Genomic DNA, 21916 nt, shown 5'->3' with positions numbered 1-21916 from the left:
CGATAGCTCACTAATGTGTTGTATAATGATAACTACAAGAACACTCTCGGTGAGGTGCTGGGCTTGGTGCTATGGATTCTAATTAACCCTTATGACAAAGTTGGGGTGAGGACCTATGAAGTCAAAAATGAAGAAAAGGTATTTGGATGGGTTACCATGACACGCTCCAATATGTGGTGGAAAGACAGGGGACGTTGATGGTACCACTTTTAAGTAAATGTGAATGAACAGGCCATATCATTGTGTCCCTAGCCTGTCATCCTTGAATTCGGCTCCCCTCATATCTAGTTGCAGTCCTAATTGCAATCACCTTGATATACCTCAGGATACTGCCAGTTAAGACTGCATGCTGGAAAAGACAGATATCCCAAGAGATCAGCATGCTTACTATGAATAATACCGTATACGCACACTAGGGCTTTAAGGTAGATGGAACTATTGTCATTTCTATTCGTTCTGATTACTTAATGTTGTCTACGAACTACAAACCTGTATGGATTGTTGCGACAGGAGTTTTCTTTTTTTCTTGTACATGTAATAATATGATAAGCTTGACCAATGTATTTAATGGTTTCCACATGAACATTAGGCTCCTCTGACAACAAACATAACCAACTTTTGTAAATAGGTTTGAGCTTCATTTGCATAAACTTTTTTCCATTCAAAAGGTGGAAATGTAGCAGCCTCCTGTCTGCTAAAACACAGATTGTCAAGTTGGCCAAGCTGGCCAAGCAGCAAGGGATGATGAGTACATTGGCCAAAGTGAAACTCTGAAATCACAAAGCCCACACACCAGATACAGTGCAAACTTGGCAGCCAGGTGCTAATAACATTAGCATAATGTAAAAGACAACAGTTAGTCTGCACAAGCATCCCCAACAACTGGCTCAGTGGTTAGCACTGCTGCCTCACAGCACCAGGGACCCAGGTTCGATTCCACCCTTGGGTGACTGTCTGTGGAGTTTGCACATTCTCCCCGCATCTGCGTGGGTTTCCTCCCACAGTCCAAAGATTTGCAGGCTAGGTGGATTAGCCATGCTAAATTGCCCGTAGTGTTTAGGGATGTGTAGATTAGGTGGGTTATAGGGAGATGGGTCTAGGTGGGATGCTCTGAGGGTCGGTGTGGACTTGTTGGGCCAAAGGGCCTGTTTCCACATTGTAGGGTTTCTATGAAGTTATCCACTAAATATAGGGCAGCCCAGACAGAAAGGCACTGGGTCTTGCTACACAAAGAAACCTAACAGTAGCATGCCATCTAAATGATTGACTCTTGTTTCAAACGATTAAATGTATCTCCCTGATTGGTCAGAACTTCAGAAAGTTCCAGATGATCCATCTAAAAGGTATAAAAACAAAGTTCACCAGCAGACCACTCTCTTGGAACTATCTGACGCCTTCTGAGGAGACCAGCGTGGCAAGAGGCATGAGACCTGCTGACCATCCAGAGATAGAGAGAGAGAAAGCAGCTTCGCAGACCCAGAACCATAGAGAGAGCGACCGTGTAAATTTACAAGAGACTCAAGAAATACTGTAACCATAAGCAGCCAAATAAGATTAGGGATACGATCTTTAGTTTTTAAAATTATTGTAATTTTGTTCCAAATAAAGTGGGAATGTTTTGATTTGGTACCGGCTTATGTTCGTATTGATTTGACCACTTTGGTATTGTGGGACACCTGGGCAAATTCATTCATAACATTCTAGTCAGAGTTGCCTGCAACTTGTTTAAGGAGGAACCAGACAACAATAGGGTGGTAAAGAAGGCATATGGCATGCTTGCCTTTATTGGTCGGGGACTTGAGTACAAGGGTCAGGATGTCATGTTGTAGCTTCATAAGACTTTGGTTAGGCCACATTTAGAGTATTGCGTTCAATTCTGGTCACCACATTACAGGAAGGACGTGTAGGCTTTGGACAGGATGCAGAAGAGGTCTAGCAGGATGCTGCCTGGATTACAGGGTATGAGCTATAAGGAGAGGCGAGAAAAACTTGGGTTGTTTTCTCCTGAGCAGTGGAGGCAGAGGGGAGACTTGATAAGAAGTCTATAAAATTATGAGATGCAATGATGGGGTTGATGGTCAGAACCTTTTTCCCAGAGTCAAAATCTAAAACTAGGGGCCATGCATTTAAGATGAGAGGGAGAAAGTTGAAAGGAGATGTGAGGGGCAAGTTTTTTTTTACACAGTGAGTGGTAGGAGTCTGGAATGCACTGTCGGGGTGGTGGTGGAGCCATTACGAAAAGGCCTTTTAAAAGGCTTTTAGATAAGCATACGAATATGAAAGGAATGGAGGGATATGGGCCAAGGGCAGGCAGAAGGGATTAGTTTCATTTGGCGTCATATTCGGCATAACATCATGGGCTCAACAGCCTGTTGCTGTGCTGTATTATTCTATGTTCTATCTTACCTTTCCTGAGCAACAATTCACTTCAGCAGAACCCTTCACAGTTTCTGATTTAAATGGACAGTTTCAGAGGGTTTTGGTTGTAGAGGGATTGCCTCACAGTATCTTCAATTATCCAGGCAATACCTGCAGAGTCTGCTAGGATAGGGATACCACAGCTTCCCACGCACAACTCCCATCTATGCTTCAGAAATGTTTATCGGGCCAACAGATTGTTCAGGTTTAAGAGTTTGTCAAAGGTGATACAAATAAAGGGAAAGCTCTCTCACAGCTAGAGAGATTTACAAGTCAATAAATCCCTGAGTTTAATAAATTACCTGTATTTCCACTCATAAACAAGAGGTTAATCAAAAAATTAGAATCCAGTGAAAATGCTATCCATAAGATCAGTGTGAATCGGAATTACAGATCAAGCAACTCTGATGCAGAGCCACTCCCATCATGATATTATGCAAAAGATTATTAAAATGCAGTACCAGCATAATAATAATTCTGTATTATTCCCTTGTAAGCAAAATGACCTGTGAGTTTTGGTCATGAATTTGCATGTCTGGCATGGATATAAGAAGAATACCCTGATGTTTCATGATGATTAAAATTTATTTGTAGGTTACAAAACAGGAAGGCTCCACCCTGCCCTGTCAAGACATGCAGTACAATTGGGGATCCCTGTAACACTACAGGTTCTATGAATAAATACTGATTCTAGAAATTGAGAATTTTTGGGAGTTCATGACATGCCCAGGTGATATTTCGATGATTAATCACTAGTATCTTGCGGCTTTGTTTTTAAAATGCCAGGGATCTTTCTGGCTACTTGGCTGAACTGACTTTCTCTCCAAACATCAATGAACTGATTTCATAAACACTGGATGGCCTTCTATTATTTACATATGAATCTTAAGAATGAATCTGTTGAATATGGAAGAGGCAGAAGGGGAGGATAGATGAGTTAGATCCTGGCCTTCATCTGATTTCATCTGACTAGGGATCACTTAATAGCCATCAGCCACAAGAAACAACATGAATTTTCCCCTCCCAATCTAGGTTGGGACCAATTATAGGATAACTATTGTTGATCAGTATAATATTGCTTCAATATGGACCTCCTTGGACAGTATGACTCAAACATTCACGAAATTAGCTAGCTGAAGGTTAGGTGAGGTTGTATAGGAAGCACCAATTTTATTACATTTTAAGTTGACATCGATGTTTTACAACGAACAGCAGTTTGTGTTATATTACCGGCAATGCGTATACACATTCTACAATCAGTAACATTCAGAGATAGGGCATCAGGAGGCTGGAAGATAAGGTTGAACACTTTCAGAATCACCATATATTTGGGAAATGACACAGTTGTAGACATGACACAATGTAACTAGCTATTTTAATGTGAAATAAAATTGCTAATAGATTGTGGAAAGCCTTGCAGTAAGACTTCCAAAGGGTATTGACAATGAGCCACTTGACAGTTTTTTTAAAATTCATTCACGGGATGAGAGCGTCACTGGCTAGGCCATCCCTAATTGCCCAGACGGCAGTAAAGAGTCAACCACATTGCTGTGGGTCTGGAGTCATGTAGGCCAGACCAGGTGACGGATTGCAGTTTCCTTCCCTAAAGGGCATTAGTGAACCAGATGGGTTTTTCCTGAAATCAGCAATGGATTCACGGTCATCACTAGATTCTTAATTCCAGATATTGAATTCAAATTCCGCCATCCGCTATGGTGGGATTCAAACATGGGTCCCCAGGACGTTATCTGAGTCTCTGGATTAACAGTCCAACGATAATACCACTAGGCCATCATCTCCCCTCAATACAGGTGATGTATTGAGTAGTGGTGATGAAGTCAAAGTTAGATCCTGGAATGGATGAACATCTAGCTGAAGCAAACAGCAGGCGCTTGGTAATGAGGGAGTGCTGAGTCATCTGTCAATCAGATTGGAAGCACCACAGAATCTAATGTTCATGAATAACTTAGATGTAGAAGATCAATGAAGATTAGTGTTTGTAGATAATACAATCTGCTGTAGGAAGTTGGTTTAGAACTTGAACCTGAGATAAAAGCAACATCAAGAAATTAGATAACATAATTAAGGGGCAGGGTAAGAAATGATGAAAGCAAAGTGCAGAATGTAGAAGAAAATTATATAAAGTTTATGAATAGTGTCAAAATCAAACTGAGTCAAGGCCTAAAAAGAATTCTAAAGGATCTGTATGCTCTGTGCTTAGCACTTCCATCATGGATATACAACAATTAAAAATAAGTTTAACTTTATAATCAAAATGTTACAGTCCCATCAGAGGAAATCATGCCTAAACTTTACACAATGCTAGCCAATCCATACCTCAAAAGTGCTCTGACAGTAAAGAGGTGCATACTTTTAACTGAAAGCAAAATTTAGGCTTCAAGTCAGGAAACAGTTCACACAAATGAGTGACTGACATGTAAATGTATCCTCAAGTGTTGTGTTTTTTTGTTATTAAGTAAGTGTTTCTGTGTTATATAGTAACACAGATTGAATAAAATGTGATGTGGTATGTGAACACTCCTAATCAATTTAAATGATAAATACTTACAGTGATCTATTAATTCCTGTTTGTGAAATTTTCTGAGAGGACTGTGCTGCGGGTATTTACATTAGTGATATTCTAGTCAATGGGTTCTTATCTAGAGCCTTTGATTATATAAGAGCAAGAGTGTCTCACTGAGTTCTCACTTCCTGTCAGTACTTTGTAGTTCTTTGGTACCACAACCTTCTGCAAATTATTTCTGACTTGTAATTAAAAAGTAGTGTTTTCACTTAACCATCATATTTGATGATGGGTCATAATTGTTGAGAAATATGAGAGGTTAATCTTGTGTTTATTTCCGGTGTCAATAGATGCCTGTTTCAATGTGGAAATTCATAATTTGCTTCCTAAGATGCAAGTTCACAAAATTTCATAATGCTGTTTTACTCATTATCAAATGCACTGACTTGCAATTCCATGGCAGATATGAACTCAACTCAGGACAGGAAGTTAAACATTGAAATAGACAATCAAGTTTCTTATTTAACAATGCGACAATTTTTTATTATTGTGTATTCTTCTGTTGTGTTCTCAAACACAGAATTACCACAGTCATACTAGTAGCAAATAGTTTGTTTTCTTGAAAATCTCAAACATGTTTATTTAACAGACAAACTGGTAACTTGCTGTTATAGCAATCTTTGTACACACCTTTCGTTTAACATGCAGCAGCATGGAAATTTCTGGCTGTTGGCTATGTGGTGTCATCCTGGTCTTTGGCTCACTATCATATTTGGCTCTTAAAGCAGTAACACAACAATCACTGCCAAATAATCTTTCTGGTACTGAAAGCTAATCAAAGGTGCAACCTCATTCTGAGAGGTTTTCACTGCTGTTGGTTATTTTAGAAAATGTAATCTGAAAGTTAACAGAAAGTAAGTACAGAGTTTTTTGTCTCTTTTCTTTCTCTTAATCCAATTGTTCTCTGCTTGCTTACTTACCTTGCTTTTCTTGTCCTTAATTAAATAATGAGTGAACCAATTATAATTTACTCTTCCTTCTGAGGCTTCATTCTATTAGGTTCACGATCGACCAATCTGATTGCTGCAGATTTGTCACTATCACTCAGTCCCAGATAGCTTTTTTTTGTTCACTGTAATGTTATCAGGTCACACTATCAGCAACTTGTTATGGAAAGAATATTAAAGCTTAAGCATGTGATAGCATGTCTAACTCACGTTGAGTGCTTGTTAGATTTGCACCTATCACAAATAATGGCCCATTAGTGTACATAATTTGGCAAATGTGTCAATCTGGCAAGGTTAGATCATTAATCAGTATTGATAGTGCTGCAGAAGGAAAATATCAGCCTCTTTAGCTGTTTTTCAATTGAAAATGATTGAAGTTGGAACATCTTTTTCTTGTTCTAGATGTCTTTTCCTACCCTGCTCATAGTCAGGAATATAGTTTACAATAGCTCTTAAAATAAACCTAATCGTGTAATTCTTAAAAGTAAACAAAGGGATGTGTACAATATCCACTCCTGATGTCTTGTGTAAATCCTGAAGTAATTTGGACTGTAAGACCATAAGATATAGGGGTAGAAATAAGCCCATCGGCTCACTGAGGCTGATCCACCCATTCAGTGAGATTGTGGCTGATCTGATAATGCTCAACTCCACTTTCTTGTTTTTTCCCTATTACCTCTAATCCCCTTTCTAATGAAAAATCTGTCTACCTCAACCTTGAATATTAATGACCCAGCTTCGATAGATTGGTAAACAACTCCACAAATTTGCTACCCTCCCAGAGAAGAAATACCTCATTATCTCTGTCTTAAATGGACAACACTTTAGCTGTGAATAAGATTCTTCAGTGATTCCTGCTGAATTTTTCTCACTGCCAGACCTCTTTTACTCCATTTCCTTTTCTCCAGGATTTGCTTTATTCTCTTCCTTTTCTGAGTGCAGCACACATTTGGTTTGAAGTACTGTGTTCAATGATTTATCATCAGTGCCAATTCAATTTACGTGTTTATCCTGTTGTTGATAATAATGTTTCCAGTGCCATTAACTCTACATGAATTCCTTCTTCAATAAAATCAGGAAACGCTGGACATACCTCACAGCATCGGTGTAAACAGACACAGTTAATATTTCAAAAAAAAACTGTGGGTGCTGGAAATCTGAAACTCAGTATTGACTTCAGTAACTTTAGAACCTGAACACCTTCATCTATGTCCCTTACCCAACCCCACACACCAGGCCCTGTCATGACATGGGTTGCTTTCAGTACAGCCAACACGTTTTCACCTATTTATTATCCTTGTTATCAGCTTTCCTGAATTTTATCATTTATCTCATTGCCTAACTATTGTTCTCTCTCTCTGGGCTCCATCTCTATCTATCTGCTCACTCCTTTGCCCTCTGCCATCCCTTGACTTCAGCACATATCCTGCCTTTTCCTAGCTAGTATTGGTTCTGAAGAAGGTTCACTTGACTTGTAATATTAACCCTGCTTTCTCTTCATAGATGCTGCCAGACCTGCTGAGTTTCTCCAGCAATTTCTGTTTTTCTTTCAATTAATGTTTTAGTTTTGTTCCCCTTCATCACAAGTGGTGAGCGTGATTGAAAAGATGAATGGAAATACAATCCAAGGATTCTGTCAACATTTTATTATCTGGCACTGGTGGGCCCAGAAGTGTGCCAGGTGATCAAATTTTCCAGTAATCAAAAGGTGTACATAATGAATGTAAAACCACACACTAAGTAATAGAGATGTAATGCAGAGGGGGGGGGGTGTATACACATCACAGTTATACTTTACTTACAGTATAAATCACTTAAATAATAATACAACTTTACCATAAATACAACTTACCAGCAGAGAGCCTTCTCACTCGCACCCACAACTAACTACTCTAACAGCACGATAGATCGTGGTATTTGAGGAGAAACTGACTCAAAATTGAATCAATTGTTGATCTCTGGTGTGCCCGTTTAATTGAGCAGGTATATTTACATTGAGGTAAATAAATTCTAAAAAACTATAATAATTGGACAGAATAATACAGTAAACTTTGCAGTATTTGAGGTATATAATTTTTGCCGATTTACCAAGACTGCTGGTTCATAAGGCCCCAGTTAAAATAAATTTGTAATAACAACAACATCAAAACACCAAAATAAAATACGGTGAATACTGGAAATCTTAAATAAAGCTGGAAATGCTGAAAATATTCAGTAGTAGTATTCTGTCGACAAAGAAACATTTCAGGCCTGTGTTCTTTGCACCAGAACACTGTTTTCTAATAGTTTGCTATTGGTTTAACTTTAATATAATTTCCATTTAATGCTTTTGCTGCCTTTTTATTCTTCGTAATATATCTTAAGAGTTCTCTGACAGTTGAATGCAAGTGCAACCAACTAGAGAACAGGCCAAAACCAGAAATTGCTGGAAAAGCTCAGCAGGTCTGGCAGCATCTGTGGAGAGAAATCAGAGTTGCCATTTTGGGTCGAGTGACCCTTCCACAGAACTTTCCAGAGAACAGGCCATTCTAGACTGGGTCGTGTGGAACGAGAAAAAAATAATTGGCAAATTGTGCAAGACTCCTTGGGGACAAACATCCACAACATAATAGAATTCTTCATCAAGGTTGAGAGTGATGTGGTTGATTTTGACACTAGTGCTCCGAATCTAAACAGAGGGAACTATGATGACACTGCGTGAGTTGGCTATGATGGATTGGGGACTATTGCTTAAAGGGATGAGAGTAGGAAAGCAATGGAAAACATTCAAGGAGCATATAGGTGAACTTCAACACTTGTTTATTCCTGCCTCGCCCAAAAGTAAAATGGGAAAGGTGGCCAAACTATGGCTTACAAGGAAAATCAAAGACAGCATTAGATCCATAGACAAGGCATACAAATTGACTCGAAAAAAAAACAAACAAAAACCTGAGCAGTTTAGAGATCATCAAGGGAAGAAAAAGGGATAGATTAAGTCCAGCTAGGTGGATTGGCCATGCTAAATTGCCCGTATTGTTCAGGAATGTGTAGATTAGGTGGGTTATAGGGGATGGGTCTGAGTGGGATGCTCTGAGGGTCGGTGTGGACTTGTTGGGCCGAAGGACCTGTTTCCACACTGTAGGGACCCTAGGACTTTATGATCTCTAAATGGAAAGGAGAGTATGAGAGTAAGCTCGTGGGGAATATCAAAATTGACTGTAAAAGTTTTGTATAGTCGTGCGAAGAGAAAAAGGTTGGTAAAGACAAATGTAGGTCCCTTACAGTCAGAAACAGGGGAATATAAAATAGGAAACAAAGAAATGGCTGGTGAATTAAATATGTTCGCAAAGGAGGACGCAAATAACATATCAGAAATATTGTGGAACACAGGAAGAGGGAGAAACTGAAGGAAATCAGTACTAATTGGGAAGCAGTAATGGGGAATGTTTGATTGAAGGCTGATAAATTACCAGGGCCCGAGTACTTAAGGAAGTGGCCCTAGGAATAATGGATAAATTGGTGGTCATCTTCCAATATTCTATAGACTGTGGAACAGCTCCTATATATTGCAGGGTAGCTGACGTAACTTGATTTAGAAAGGGAGGCAGAGAGAAAAGTCGGAAATTATAGACCAGTCGGCCTGATGTCAGTAGGAGGGTAAGTGCTAGAGTCCATTATAAAAGATTTAATAGCAAAGCACTTGGAAAACAGTGGCAGGATCAGACAGTCAGCATGGGTTTACAAAAGGAAAATCATGCATGACAAATCTACTGGATGAGGGGAAACCAATGGACGTGGTTTATTTGCACTTTCAGAAGGCTTTTGATAAGATCACACATGAGATTAGAGTGTAAAACTAAAATACATGGGATTGGGGGTAATGTACTGACATAGATAGAAAACTATTGGCAGACAGAAAACAATGAGTAGGCATAAACAGGTCTTTTTCTGATTGGCAGGCAGTGACTAGTGGGGTACTGCAGGGATCTGTGCTTGGACCCCAGTTATTCACGCATTATGTTAATGATTTAGATAAGGGAAGTAAATGTAACACCTTCATATTTGCAGATGACACAAAGCTGGGTGGAAGGGTGTGCCATGAGGATGCAGCAGAAACTATGTGGACAAGCCGAGTGAGTGGAGAAATGCATGGCAGATGCCCCACAATGTGGATAAATGTGGGGTTATCTACTTTGGTAGCAAAAATGGGAAGGCAGATTATCTGAATGGTGATAGGTTAGGAAAGGAGAACGTGCAAAGAGACCTGGGTGTTCTCATACATCAGTCTCTGAAGGCGTTAAAGAAGTCAAAAGATATGTTAGCCTTCATAGTGAGAGGAATTGTGAACATGAGTAGGGACGTCTTGCTACAATGATGAGACCCTGCCTAGAATATCATCTGCAGTTTTGGTCTCCTAATCTGAGAAAGGATGTTCTTGCTACAGAGGGAGTACAGTAAAGGTTTACCAGACTGATTCCTTAAATGCGAGGCTGATGCAGGAGGAGAGGTTGAATCAGTTGAGATTATGTCTGCTAGAGTTCAAAAGAATGAGTGAAGAATCTCAAACTGTTTGTGTGGAGTTTGCATATTCTCCCCATGTCTGCATGGGTTTTCTGTGGGTGCTCCAGTTTCCTCCCACAGTCCAAAGATGTGCAGGTTTCATGGACTGGCTATGCTAAATTGCCCCTAGCATCTAGGGTAGGGGGCGGGTCTGTTTGGGATGCTCTTCGGAGGGTCGGTGTAGACTCAATGGGCTGAATGGCCTGCTTCTACATTGTAGGGATTCTATGAAAACCTATAAAATGCTAATAGGAAGGATGTTCCTGTTGGTGGGGGGAGTCCAGAACCTGGGGACACAGGATGTACAATAGGCCATTTATGACTCATAGGAGGAGAAATATCTTCACCAAGAAAATGGTGAGCTTATGGAATTTGCCACCACAGAAAGCAGCCAAGTCAAAGCTTTGCATGAATTCAAGGAGTTGGATATAACACTGGGGATTAAAGGGATCAAAGGACAGAAGGGAAAAACAAGAACAAGCAAAACGTCAGCTTTCCTGCTCCTCTGATGCTGCTTGGCCTGCTGTGTTCATCCAGCTCTACACCTTGTTATCACAGGCTATTGTGTTGGCTGATCAGCCATGATCATAATGAATGGTTGAAACAGGCTTGAAGGGTTAAATGACCTACTCCTATTTTCTACGTGAAAGTCGATCAAATGCAGTGAGCACCACACACTCTGTGATGATGTCAAGGAGACTTACTCATAGTAAAGAAGGAACTCACAGTAGAGAGCCCTCTGTGGTAATGTAGATCATATTTATGAATTCTATAAATAAAATGCAACAAATCTCACATTGTTTAATCACAAGACTATTTAGTTAGATCACAAAGGTGGCTATTCTCCTCCACGGTAGACCACTTCAGGCTTCAAGAAATTCATACACATAGCACGCAGGAGCTGGAATATCTAAACCAAATTATTGTATTATCCATTGCACATACTGAAACTGAAAGAGATGCTCATTAAGGTATCTCAGTCTTTTAATGTTTTGAGTTGTTTTGAAAAAAAATGCACTCATAAAAAGCAATTAACTGCATTTAGATCATTTGATTCCCACTTGAAGAATAGCTAAACAATGATCTCCTTGAAGTGTCAGCCCGGAGCGGAGGCAGAGCGAGCGTGAGCCAAGCTGGGGGCTGAATTGTGGGCCAAAGCCCGAAGCTGGAGGGGTATGAGTCCTGGAGGTGAGTCCATGCCAGAGACCAGTGCGTGGAGGCAGCAAGGCCTCAGGTTCTGAAGCCCGGCAGGCATGGGTTCAATCAAAAAAATCAACATGAGAACCTTAAAGATACTTTTTATTATCATTCAGGACTTTTTAAACTCTGTATTCCTATGCCAGTCTAGCTTTCTTTTTCTATTTCAATTCTGCAACAACACTTAAAAGTATCTGTACCTAGGTACCCTGTACCTAAGATGGTGCCGAGAGGCAACATTACAAACTTTTTACTGCACCCATTCGAGTGCATGTGACAATATAGGATATTCTATCTATTCTATCACAGCTGCTGCACACCTAAAGCAGGAAACTAAAACGCACACGGTAATTATGAATGAGAAAGACCATTTAGTTTTATCAATTCCTCCACTCAGACAGCTTGAATAATAAGGATCTTGCGGCTTGTCATATGCAATGCTCTTCAAATAATCAGAAATTTATTTTTAAATAATGTTTTCTGCAGATCTATTCAGCCAAAAAATTCAGAATTTCCACCGTCAAATAGACTGTCTTTTTATATCCAAATAAAAATACAAAAATAGAATTAGCAAAATTTGAATAATTTCAAATTTTACCCTTTTTTGCAGGGTACAGCAGAGCACACAGTAACCCAATATAACATTCCGCCCTTTCAAAATAATTGTAGAAATAACATGTTAACTTGATTGAGTTTTTTGAAGAAGTAACGAAGAGGATTGATTAGGGCAGAGGAGTGTGCCTGACCTATATGGATTTCAGAAAAGCATTCAACGCAGTTCCTCATGATGGACTGGTTAGCAAGGTTAGATTACATAGATACAAGGAAAACTAGCTATTTGGATACAGAACTGTCTTGAAGGTAGAAGATGGAGGGTGGTGGTGGTGGAGGGTTGCTATTCAGACTGGAGGTCTGTGACAGCAGTGTGCCATAAGGATCGGTGCTGGGTCCACTGCTTTTTGTTATTTACATAAATGACTTGGAATGTGAACACAGGAGATACGGTTAGTAAATCTGCAGATGACACCAAAATTGCAGGTGTAGTGGACAGCAAAGAAGGTTACCTCCGAGTACAACGGGATCTTGATCAGATGGGCCAATGGGCGAAGGAGTGGCAGATGGATTTTGATTTAGATAAATGTGCGGTGCTGCATTTTGGAAAGGCAGATCAAGGCAGGACTTATACACTTAATGGTAAGGTCCTGGGGAGTGTTGCTGAACAAACAGACCTTGGAATGCAAGTTCACAGTTCCTTGAAAATGGAATCCTAGGTAGACAGGGTAGCGAAGAAGGCATTTAGTACATTTGCCTTTATTAGTCAGTGCATGGAGTACAGTAGTTTGGACATTATGTTGTGGCTGTACAAAACATTGGTTAGGCCACTTTTGGAATACTGTGCGCAATTCTGGTCTCCTTGCTGTAGGAAGGATGTTGTGAAACTTGAAAGGGTTCAGAAAAGATTCACAAGGATGTTGCTGGGGTTGGAGAATTTGAGCTATAGGGAGAGACTGAATAGACTGGGGCTATTTTCCCTGGATTATCAGAGGCTGGATAGGGTGAACAACCAAGGTCTTTTATCTGGGTTGGGGGGAGTCCAAAACTAAAGGGCATAGGTCTAAGGTAAGGGGGGCAAGATTTAAAAGGGACCTAAGGGGCAACTTTTTCACGCAAAGGGTGGTGCACGTATGGAATAAGCTGTCAGAGGACGTGGTGCAGGCGGGTACAATTACAACATTTAAAATGCATCTGGATGGGTACATGAATAGGAAGAGTTTAGAGAGATTTGGGCCAAATGCTGGTGAGTGGGACTAGATTAATTTAGGATATCTAGTTGGCAGGACAAGTTGGCCTGAAGGGTCTGTTTCCATTTTGTACAGTTCTATGCGTCTATGTTGAAGGTAGATTAACTGGTCTCTCAACCATAAACCTGACATGAGGAGTTGCTAAATATCTTAAAAACTGCCTCCATTTCCATTTTTTTCCATAATTGGCAATGTTTCTTCAACATCAGATTTGCTGAGGCATATCCCAAGTCGACACCAATATATAGTATGATATTAGAGAAGAAATTACTGCTCATCTCTGTTTTAAATGGGTGTCCCTTTATACTGAGGTTATGATTCTTATTTCAATCAATGACATTTAGCTGTAACCCAGGTGATGTACAACGAGGCCCACAGAGACACAGTAAACACAATGAGATTAATATCATTGCTCTATGCTGAAATATTAACTGAATTCCAAGCATTTTAACATATCAAATTGGCAATCAAAGTGCTCTTAGATTAAGGAATGTGAAGCTAGAGAGGTCCCACTGTCATACACTAGCTTGGCCCATCGCCAACTATAGTTCAAAAGTCACTTGACTGAAACACAGAAAAGGACCCAGTGACAGAAACTGGCTGCCAGCAAGGAATCAATGTCTTCACAACAAAGCAGAGAGTAAAAGAGAAAAGTTATGCCAAAAATTAAACTTTTAGTCTGCCTTCAACAATCTAATTTGATGTGAATCATGGATTGGAAAGGTTTAGAGGGATATGGACCAAACACAGGCAAGTGGGACTAGTTCAGTTTAGGAAACCTGGTCAGCATGGATGAGTTGGGCAGAAGGGCCCGTTTCCATGTTGTATGACTCTATGAAATCAGCACAGTTGCAGCAATAGATTGCTCTGTACTGTTGTGATTATTTTAAAACAGCCACTTTTGAATCTTGAGTACAGATATTGAGGATTTAAGCACATACTTGGAGGCAGACTTGATGATAATCCATTAAGGTTTCTTCTCGAAACATTGCAGCGTGACAACTTAAAGTTATAATGATTTACAGTTCACTTATCATTACATGTCCTTATCAATAAATAAAGATATACCAGACAAAGATGTCTCTTTCATGTCCTCGTTAACCCTGAAGCATTATTATCACTGTAGCTTTACATCACCCCACCGCATCTCCTTCCTTATCACCTTAAGGGTGTTATTCAGCCTTGGGAAGGTTGTTACATTTTACAACTTAAGTTCCCACAGGAATGGAAATATATCCCATCATTCCTACAGTATTGGCTACATTTCCCATCATACCCATATTTTGCTCTTCTAGGCTATGAGTGTGCAGTTAAATATCAATCTTAATCAATTGTTTCACTTCAGTACCAATTTAATCAAGTCTTTCTCCTAACAGTTGCATTAATGCTTCATAATGTTGCTTCATGTGAAACCCAGTGTGGTTATCATAAGGAAAGTCCCAGGGGTCAAAGTTACATAATATCGCCCACTACCAGAGTTCACAGTCTTGAGTTTCCGACAGCTGGCAGAGCATCCTACAGTCATAAATAAAATCTAACTGTAAGGGTATGAAATATAGCCCTGATACAGCTATCCATCAGTTTCAGATCAATGTGCATGTATTTACAAAGTGCAATGAACAAAAATCAAGGGAAATTGAAGTATTCTTTCTTAAAATGCAATCAATATTATAAATTCTGTTCTTGTCCTGAAGTGACACTAGAGATGAAGGTGGTTGAAGGTCCAAGTAAGTCAACAGTTTATTAGACAAGTACACTCAAGGGTCACAGCTTGTGAACAGACTGCCATCTGTCTCCCTAAATGTAGTTCATTTTGTTCATTTAAACACTTTACGATCTAGTTGGATACTCAGGAGTCCTAATTGTTATGTGACTACAAGTTACGTGAAACTATTACAGTACTTTATCATTATATGTAACTAGACAAGTCTCTTGTCTACACATTGTATAGAGATTGGCCTAAAGAACTCAATCAGTTCTTCTAGATTGTACCTCCGACAATAATCATCCCTTTTTAAATTTTAAAACACTTCTCCACTCTATCTGTCTTGCAGTGATTATTTATTTACAAATTATACGAATTTCTGTTTCATACATGTTAGAGAGATTAGGTCCTCTTTGCAATTTTAAACAGGTTTCCACTTTGTCCCTTTTTCACAAGCATTTCTCCATAAAGTTAAACAACTTCCTGCTTTATTCATATTATAGTGGACCCTGTCCTCCTTTGTCATTTTAAACAGGTCTCAGTTTCAAGTTAGGATCCTCATCCGTGCCTGCATATCTCACTCCTTCTAAATAGTAGGCCGTTAACTTTTATATTTATACTTCTCCTTTCAACTTAAACGCTGTAAGTCTCTTTATTTAAAGAACTGTCGATAGAACTTTAATATTAGGCACCTTTTTCTTGCTGCATATTAATATACAAATAGGATGTGCCGTGGATAGTTCTTCACTTTGGCTCTATTAATGTAAAGAGTTGTTAAATATGGTGATGTACTTACTCTGTTCATCATATTAACTACAGTTCACTTTGATTTCTTATAGCTCTCAAGCTATGCATTAAAATTTGCCCTCCTTTATTAGGGTTAGGTTACTTTATGGATCACCTTGAAATTGAGTTCAGCACAAAGCTATATTGTTGTCCATTATCTCGAGAGACTTAAAGATACTGGTGAGATCAGGAACAGGCCCTGGTGTTAGAATTTTTTGTGGTGTTCTACACAATGTAAACTATCTCAGCACACGGCTGCTGTTTGTGAGCAAAAATGAGGCCCTTCAAGGGGCAATTGCATTACATAGTAAGGTTAAAGTCATCTATTGTCATTGTTCGCTGCACGTGAAACTGATGGAAAGAAATCCTGGACATCATAATCTTAACCATGTCATTGGTCAATGCAGATTGAACATGGACACCACTGTGAAGCAATAGTAATCAAAAAAGTGGCACCTGCTGGCCACTATTAACAAAAACAATCCAAGATCTCTCAGTAGGTTCTTGCGGTGCTGTGGTAGTGTCCCTAACTCTGAGCCAGGAGGCTTGGGTTCAGATCCCACCTGCTCTGGAGGTGTGCAATGCCATCTCTGAACAGGTTGATTACAACAACATCTTTCCAAGATCTCTTCAGGCTGCACAAAAGCACGGAGGTGATCTTCTTTCACCTTAAACTGTAAATATTCGCCAATGTGCTCTCATATGCAGTGATACTTTCACTGGGTGATTTGAGAGTGGAACAATAAGGCACCTGCAATCATACGGCACTTACAATCTCCTATCATCTCTTCATGATGTGCTGCATTCATGGGAATAAGGCACTATGTCAAAAGGTCCATGTAGAGACATTTCATGGCCCTCCTGGACAGAGTCCTCCAATTCCTGCTGTATGACGGAGTATTCATGAGTATGAAAACAATATTTGTGAGTGATGCAAACGCTGACTGCTCACATGACTAAGAACCTGTTCTGTTCCTCACACAACTCCAATGGAACTATAATCAATGGATCCAGCTAGAGCAGTGATGATCATCGTTATTGCTGTGATGCAACGAAGGCGTAGAGAAAAGTGCTGGCAGGATCATCAACAACCTCCAGTGTCTGTTGAACAGCCGTCATGTTAAGACATTGCAGCTGAAGGAGCCTCAAGACACGGAGGTGGTACAGGAGCTCCAGAGCCTATCATCCTCGATGCCACTTCCTCCAGATGGGCAAGGTGCAGTGTTGGCAAACACTGTCTGTGTCCTAGAGCACTGTCAGTGAACTAAGCCAACAAAAGGAGCATGTCCTGTAACCTGATGGGGTGGGTGGCCATCCTAAGCCAGTGACTGTCAAGGCGACAGCTGCACCAAATCTTTGTGCAACTGGATACTTCCAAGGATGCACTAGGGTCCTGTGTGAGATCTCACAACTCAAGACCCACAAATGTATCAAGGCTGTTACTGATGCAATTTGTGCCAGATTAGCGCACTTCAACTTGTATACCATAAGGTGAAGGCTGCAGGGTGGGCAGTAGACATTGGCAACATAGCTGACTTCCTCCCGTGCAGGGTGGTACAGACTGTACATAGGTTATAAGGAGAGGGCAATATAAAGCCAGGTGCATTATCATAATCAGGAAAGAATTCAACCATCAATGTGCAAGTCTTTTGTGATCTCTGGTATCACATCTTTGATATGTGCACCAGGTGCCCAGGGAGCTGCAACTATGCCTATATCCTAGAGAACTCTCAGGTTCTTGCTTCATTTCTCAGGCCAGATACCTTATAGGGATGATTACTGGGCCACCATGGCTGATGAGTCTGTTACGTAAACCCCCCGGACTGAAACCAAAGTGTAGATACAATGCAGCCCATTCTTCAACCAAAGCCATGAAGGAGAAAATGATAGGCTTCCTGAAGATGAGGTTCCAGTGTTTGCGTTTGTCTGGAGCTCCTTGCAGTACTGTCCAGACACAGTGTGCTATATATTCCCAGCATGCTGTGCTCTGTCCAACTGGAGCAGGCAACATGGGGATGAAATGGATTCCGAAGAGCTGGGGGATTGCCAGCAGTCTTCTGAGAAAAATGATGAGGACATCGAGCAGGAGGACCATCACTTTCTACATGATAGAGAGATGCAATGTCAGGTGTAACAAGCCAGACAGGGCTGAATTGACAGCCGGTTCCAGTAGATGAGAGCTGGGCACCATCATTAATTATTGACTGTAAACTTGTTGGTGCTCAAAGTATAAGCAATCCTTGTCTGTTCCTAGAAGTAAATGTAGCTTCTCTTTGTTTGTTTATAGCTCACTTTTGCTGTTGCTGACAAAAGTGAAGATTTTCAGTCATACGAAGACTTTCCATTATGTGGTGGCCCCACATTGAACAATAATAAAAAATTGCAGTGGGTGGACATGACAGAAACAGTAGCACTCAATTAGCATTCTAAAATGGGATAAGTCTAAAGATGGGCAACCTGATTAGATTGCTTCTTAAATAGCAGCAAATGGGCACTTCTATTTGCAATGAAGTGCCTGCTGTGCCATAGATATGCCCTAAGGAGTGTTTGTTCTTGGTTCCCCTCCCGCTATGTACATGGCGAAGGACAACTACTGGCTGGCAGCATTTTACCTGGTTTATGATTGGGCTTTAAAAATGACAGTGGCACCAGACTCCCGGGAGGTCCACCAGGTTGATTCCTGGGATGAAAGGTTGTATGAGGACCTTGAGCTTGTACTCGCTGGAGTTCAGAAGAATGGGAGGGTAAATCTGATTGAGGTATATAAAATGCTAAAGGGGATCGATAAGGTGGACATTGAACAGATAATTCCTCTTGTGGGACAGTCTCGTTATAAAGTGAGAGGAAGTTGGTTCAAAACTGAGATGAGGAGACACTACTTGTCTTAGAGGGTGGTGAATCTGTGGAACTCACTGCCCCAGATTGCAGTGGAGACAGAATCAATCAACAGATTCAAGAAAGAAATTGAAATGTTTCTGTTGAAAAGCAGGATATGGGGAGCAGGCAGGAAAGTGAAGATGAGACCAGGATAAGATCAGCCATGATCATGTTAAATGGCAGAACAGGCTTGAAGAGCTGAATTGCCTACTCCTGCTCTTAATTCCTTTGTTCCCATGTCCAGGCAGTAGCAGAGGCAATGCTTTGGGTGAGAGGGAAGATAAGACGAGTGGGGTGTCATACAGGCGTAACACATTGTTCAGGTGGTGAGAAATCTCGCAAGGCCGAGGGAGAGAAACCCTCCATGAAACTCGCCAAAATTGACAGCCGATTTCTAGTAAAATTTGGCCTGTGTTAAGTGTTGCCTTACATTAGATTTTTGTGTCACAGCTGTAATTGGTATAGTACAGCTACTGATGCAGGACTGAAAGACTGAGAGAGTTTTAAAAACAGAAAGTGACACAAATATTCAGCAGGTGTGGCAGAGTCTGTGGAGAGAGAAATGGTCATGTAATATTAGAACAACCATTAGTCAGAGCTACATATTTTGCGAATGTTTTGATAGTTTCTGGTGAGCTCTCTCAACAATTCTTGGCTCTTTGAAAGTGCCCCCTCACTGATATGACAGTACTGCGAATGTGCAACCACACTTTGTCCTTGCATTGACAGCTGATCCTGATCTCCATATTGCTACACTAATGCAAATATTTAAACAAATCATTCACATTCCTTTCATTTAACATTCCTCTTTCTGATCTCATCAGATTGTGTTCTTATCAAGAATTCATGATTACATCCACAGGTTTTGTCTGCAAACCATTTTCCATCAGATTAAAGGAATACCTAATTATATTTCTTTATGACAGGAATCACAGGAAACCTGCACGCCTTCCAGTCCATTGACTTATACACCCACATGGTAAATAAAGGTCCTGATTTGTTCACAGTAATTTAGTCTGTCAGGGAGTGCTTAGTCAGAGAATCAGAGGGCAAGCATGGGCAGGCTAAAAAAGGTTGGATATTTCTCAATTTAACAATGTAAAAAAGAAATTTGAGGCTGGATGTCTTTTGGCTGCTGTTTTTGGTTAGCAACCAGAAAGAGCTGTGATGAACATCAATTTCTCACTTTCTGACTACAATAGTTGGTATTCCTCTTCTATTTCTGGGCCAGGCCTTCCTGTCACAGAGGAATGCTGAGAATACATTACTGACCTTATTTTGGGAGTGTCTGGTTTGTTCACTTCACGTTAACTGCAATCCTTTATCTATACACAGTGAATCAATTAGAAAATACATATAACTAACAATGATTTGTAAAGGCAGTGTTCTTTTAAGGAAGTGAAACTTATTTTTTCCTATGCCATTACTTTGACGGGAAACATATTACACTGACAGCAAAGCTTCTCTTCATTGCATATCAGCTTACTTTTGCATTTAATGAGCGTGCAACTGCTTTCGTGCTGTCTGAATTCTCTTCAAAGAAAGCTGCAAGGTGTGAAATATAACAAGCTGCACAACACAAGCAAGTTGCAATTTGACCTAAACTGCTTTGATCTCCTAGATGATACAAGATCATTGAATTTATGTAAAGTTTGTCTATTGCTTTGTAGGCATTTTTAAAAAAGTGTAAAGGAGATTTATGCCTTCCTTAAATGAATGGCCCATCAATAAGTGAAAAAGGATGAGATGGGCTGTGATATTCTTAGCATGACTCACAGTATTGCTCTTTTCCTGTGCTTGATGCAAATTTAGTGCATTGCAACAAATAGAATAAGGAAATTTTGTTTTCAATCTTTTATGCTAGAAGCCTGCTTATGAACCTATTCTAACAAATATTAAATCGTCTTGATGTTAAGCATCCTTCTCTTTTCCTATTTTGTAATCCTGCACATCAATAAGTCACTACCAGGAACAATGGTTCCTATATGACACAATTATGATTACAATCAAAGCTTGCAAACTGGGTTCCTTAAATCTTTTACATGAATAGAAAAACCACAATGCTGTTAAAATTAGAATATTAGTTCAGAATATGGACTACAAGTTGTTTCTTCAAAAAAAAACACCAATATCTTACAAAATCCAGACACTACACAAACACTGTGCCTATGAAAAGCAAAATCATCAACCCACTGCTCAGGGAGTCAGTTCAACCTTTCTAACATGCATTTTTAGCTTTTTGCTTACATTTAACAGATGTGGAAATTCAATCATGTTTGTGTATCAAGTGTCACTTTCAAACATTCAGTTCAGATACTATTAACTGCAGAGTAATACTTCCTATTATCCGCCTCAATAGTGTGTGTTTACGCCAGGCTAGGAACTGCAGCAACTTTTGCACGAACACGACACCTAAACTTCTCACAAAAAAAAACAAAACCTTACTTCTCTGTTTCTTGACATTTGGATCCTCCCCTTAACTTGTCAACGACACTTCACTTTTCCTTGCAGGAAGTGTCCGAAAGGTCTAACCAGCTCTCTTTTCCTTTGTTCTCCCTCAATATCGCCTCCTGCTGTCAGAGGTTGTACTACACGCCAGGGGGTTGTTATGAGTTGGAGCGAATTACTGCAGATGCTGCAATCTGTACTGAAAGCAAAACAGAAGTGCTGGAGATCACAGCAGATCAGGCAGCATCCATGGAGAGAAAGCAAGCTAACGTTTCGAGTCTAGATGACTCTTCATCACTCAAAACATTAGATTGCTTTCTCTCCATGAATGCTGCCTGGCACGCTGTGATCTCCAGGGTTATTGCAAGTACCTTTCTGATAGGGATCTGGAGACTTATGTTTGTAACCTCAAAGGACCATTGTATCTGTCCCCATCACCAAACTTTACCATTTATGATGAAGGATGTGGACAGTCCTTTTCCTTCCCTGCTGCATGTAACAGCATGGGAAAAGAATTGAATTTGCTTAAACTCCCAATATGATTTCAGCTCAAAACATCTTTTGAGAGTTCACAAAAATGAAAACTGCAAATGAGAAAAAAAGTTATAACAAA

General features: G+C 40.1%; 1 long non-coding RNA gene across 1 annotated transcript; it reads right to left on the bottom strand.

Moving 5' to 3' along the window:
• Nucleotides 1-3558: 3558 nt before the first annotated feature.
• Nucleotides 3559-21391, bottom strand: LOC125486376. Its single transcript, XR_007265056.1, has 2 exons — nucleotides 21301-21391; nucleotides 3559-4462 (listed from the first exon to the last, which is right to left on the bottom strand). It is a non-coding gene; the product is annotated as an uncharacterized LOC125486376 (long non-coding RNA).
• Nucleotides 21392-21916: the final 525 nt, after the last annotated feature.

Source organism: Rhincodon typus, chromosome 28 (assembly GCF_021869965.1).
Source record: "Rhincodon typus isolate 14 chromosome 28, sRhiTyp1.1, whole genome shotgun sequence".
Taxonomy (NCBI): Eukaryota; Metazoa; Chordata; class Chondrichthyes; order Orectolobiformes; family Rhincodontidae; genus Rhincodon; species Rhincodon typus.
Note: the sequence above shows the minus strand (reverse complement) of the source record. Positions and strands in the feature narration are given on the sequence as shown.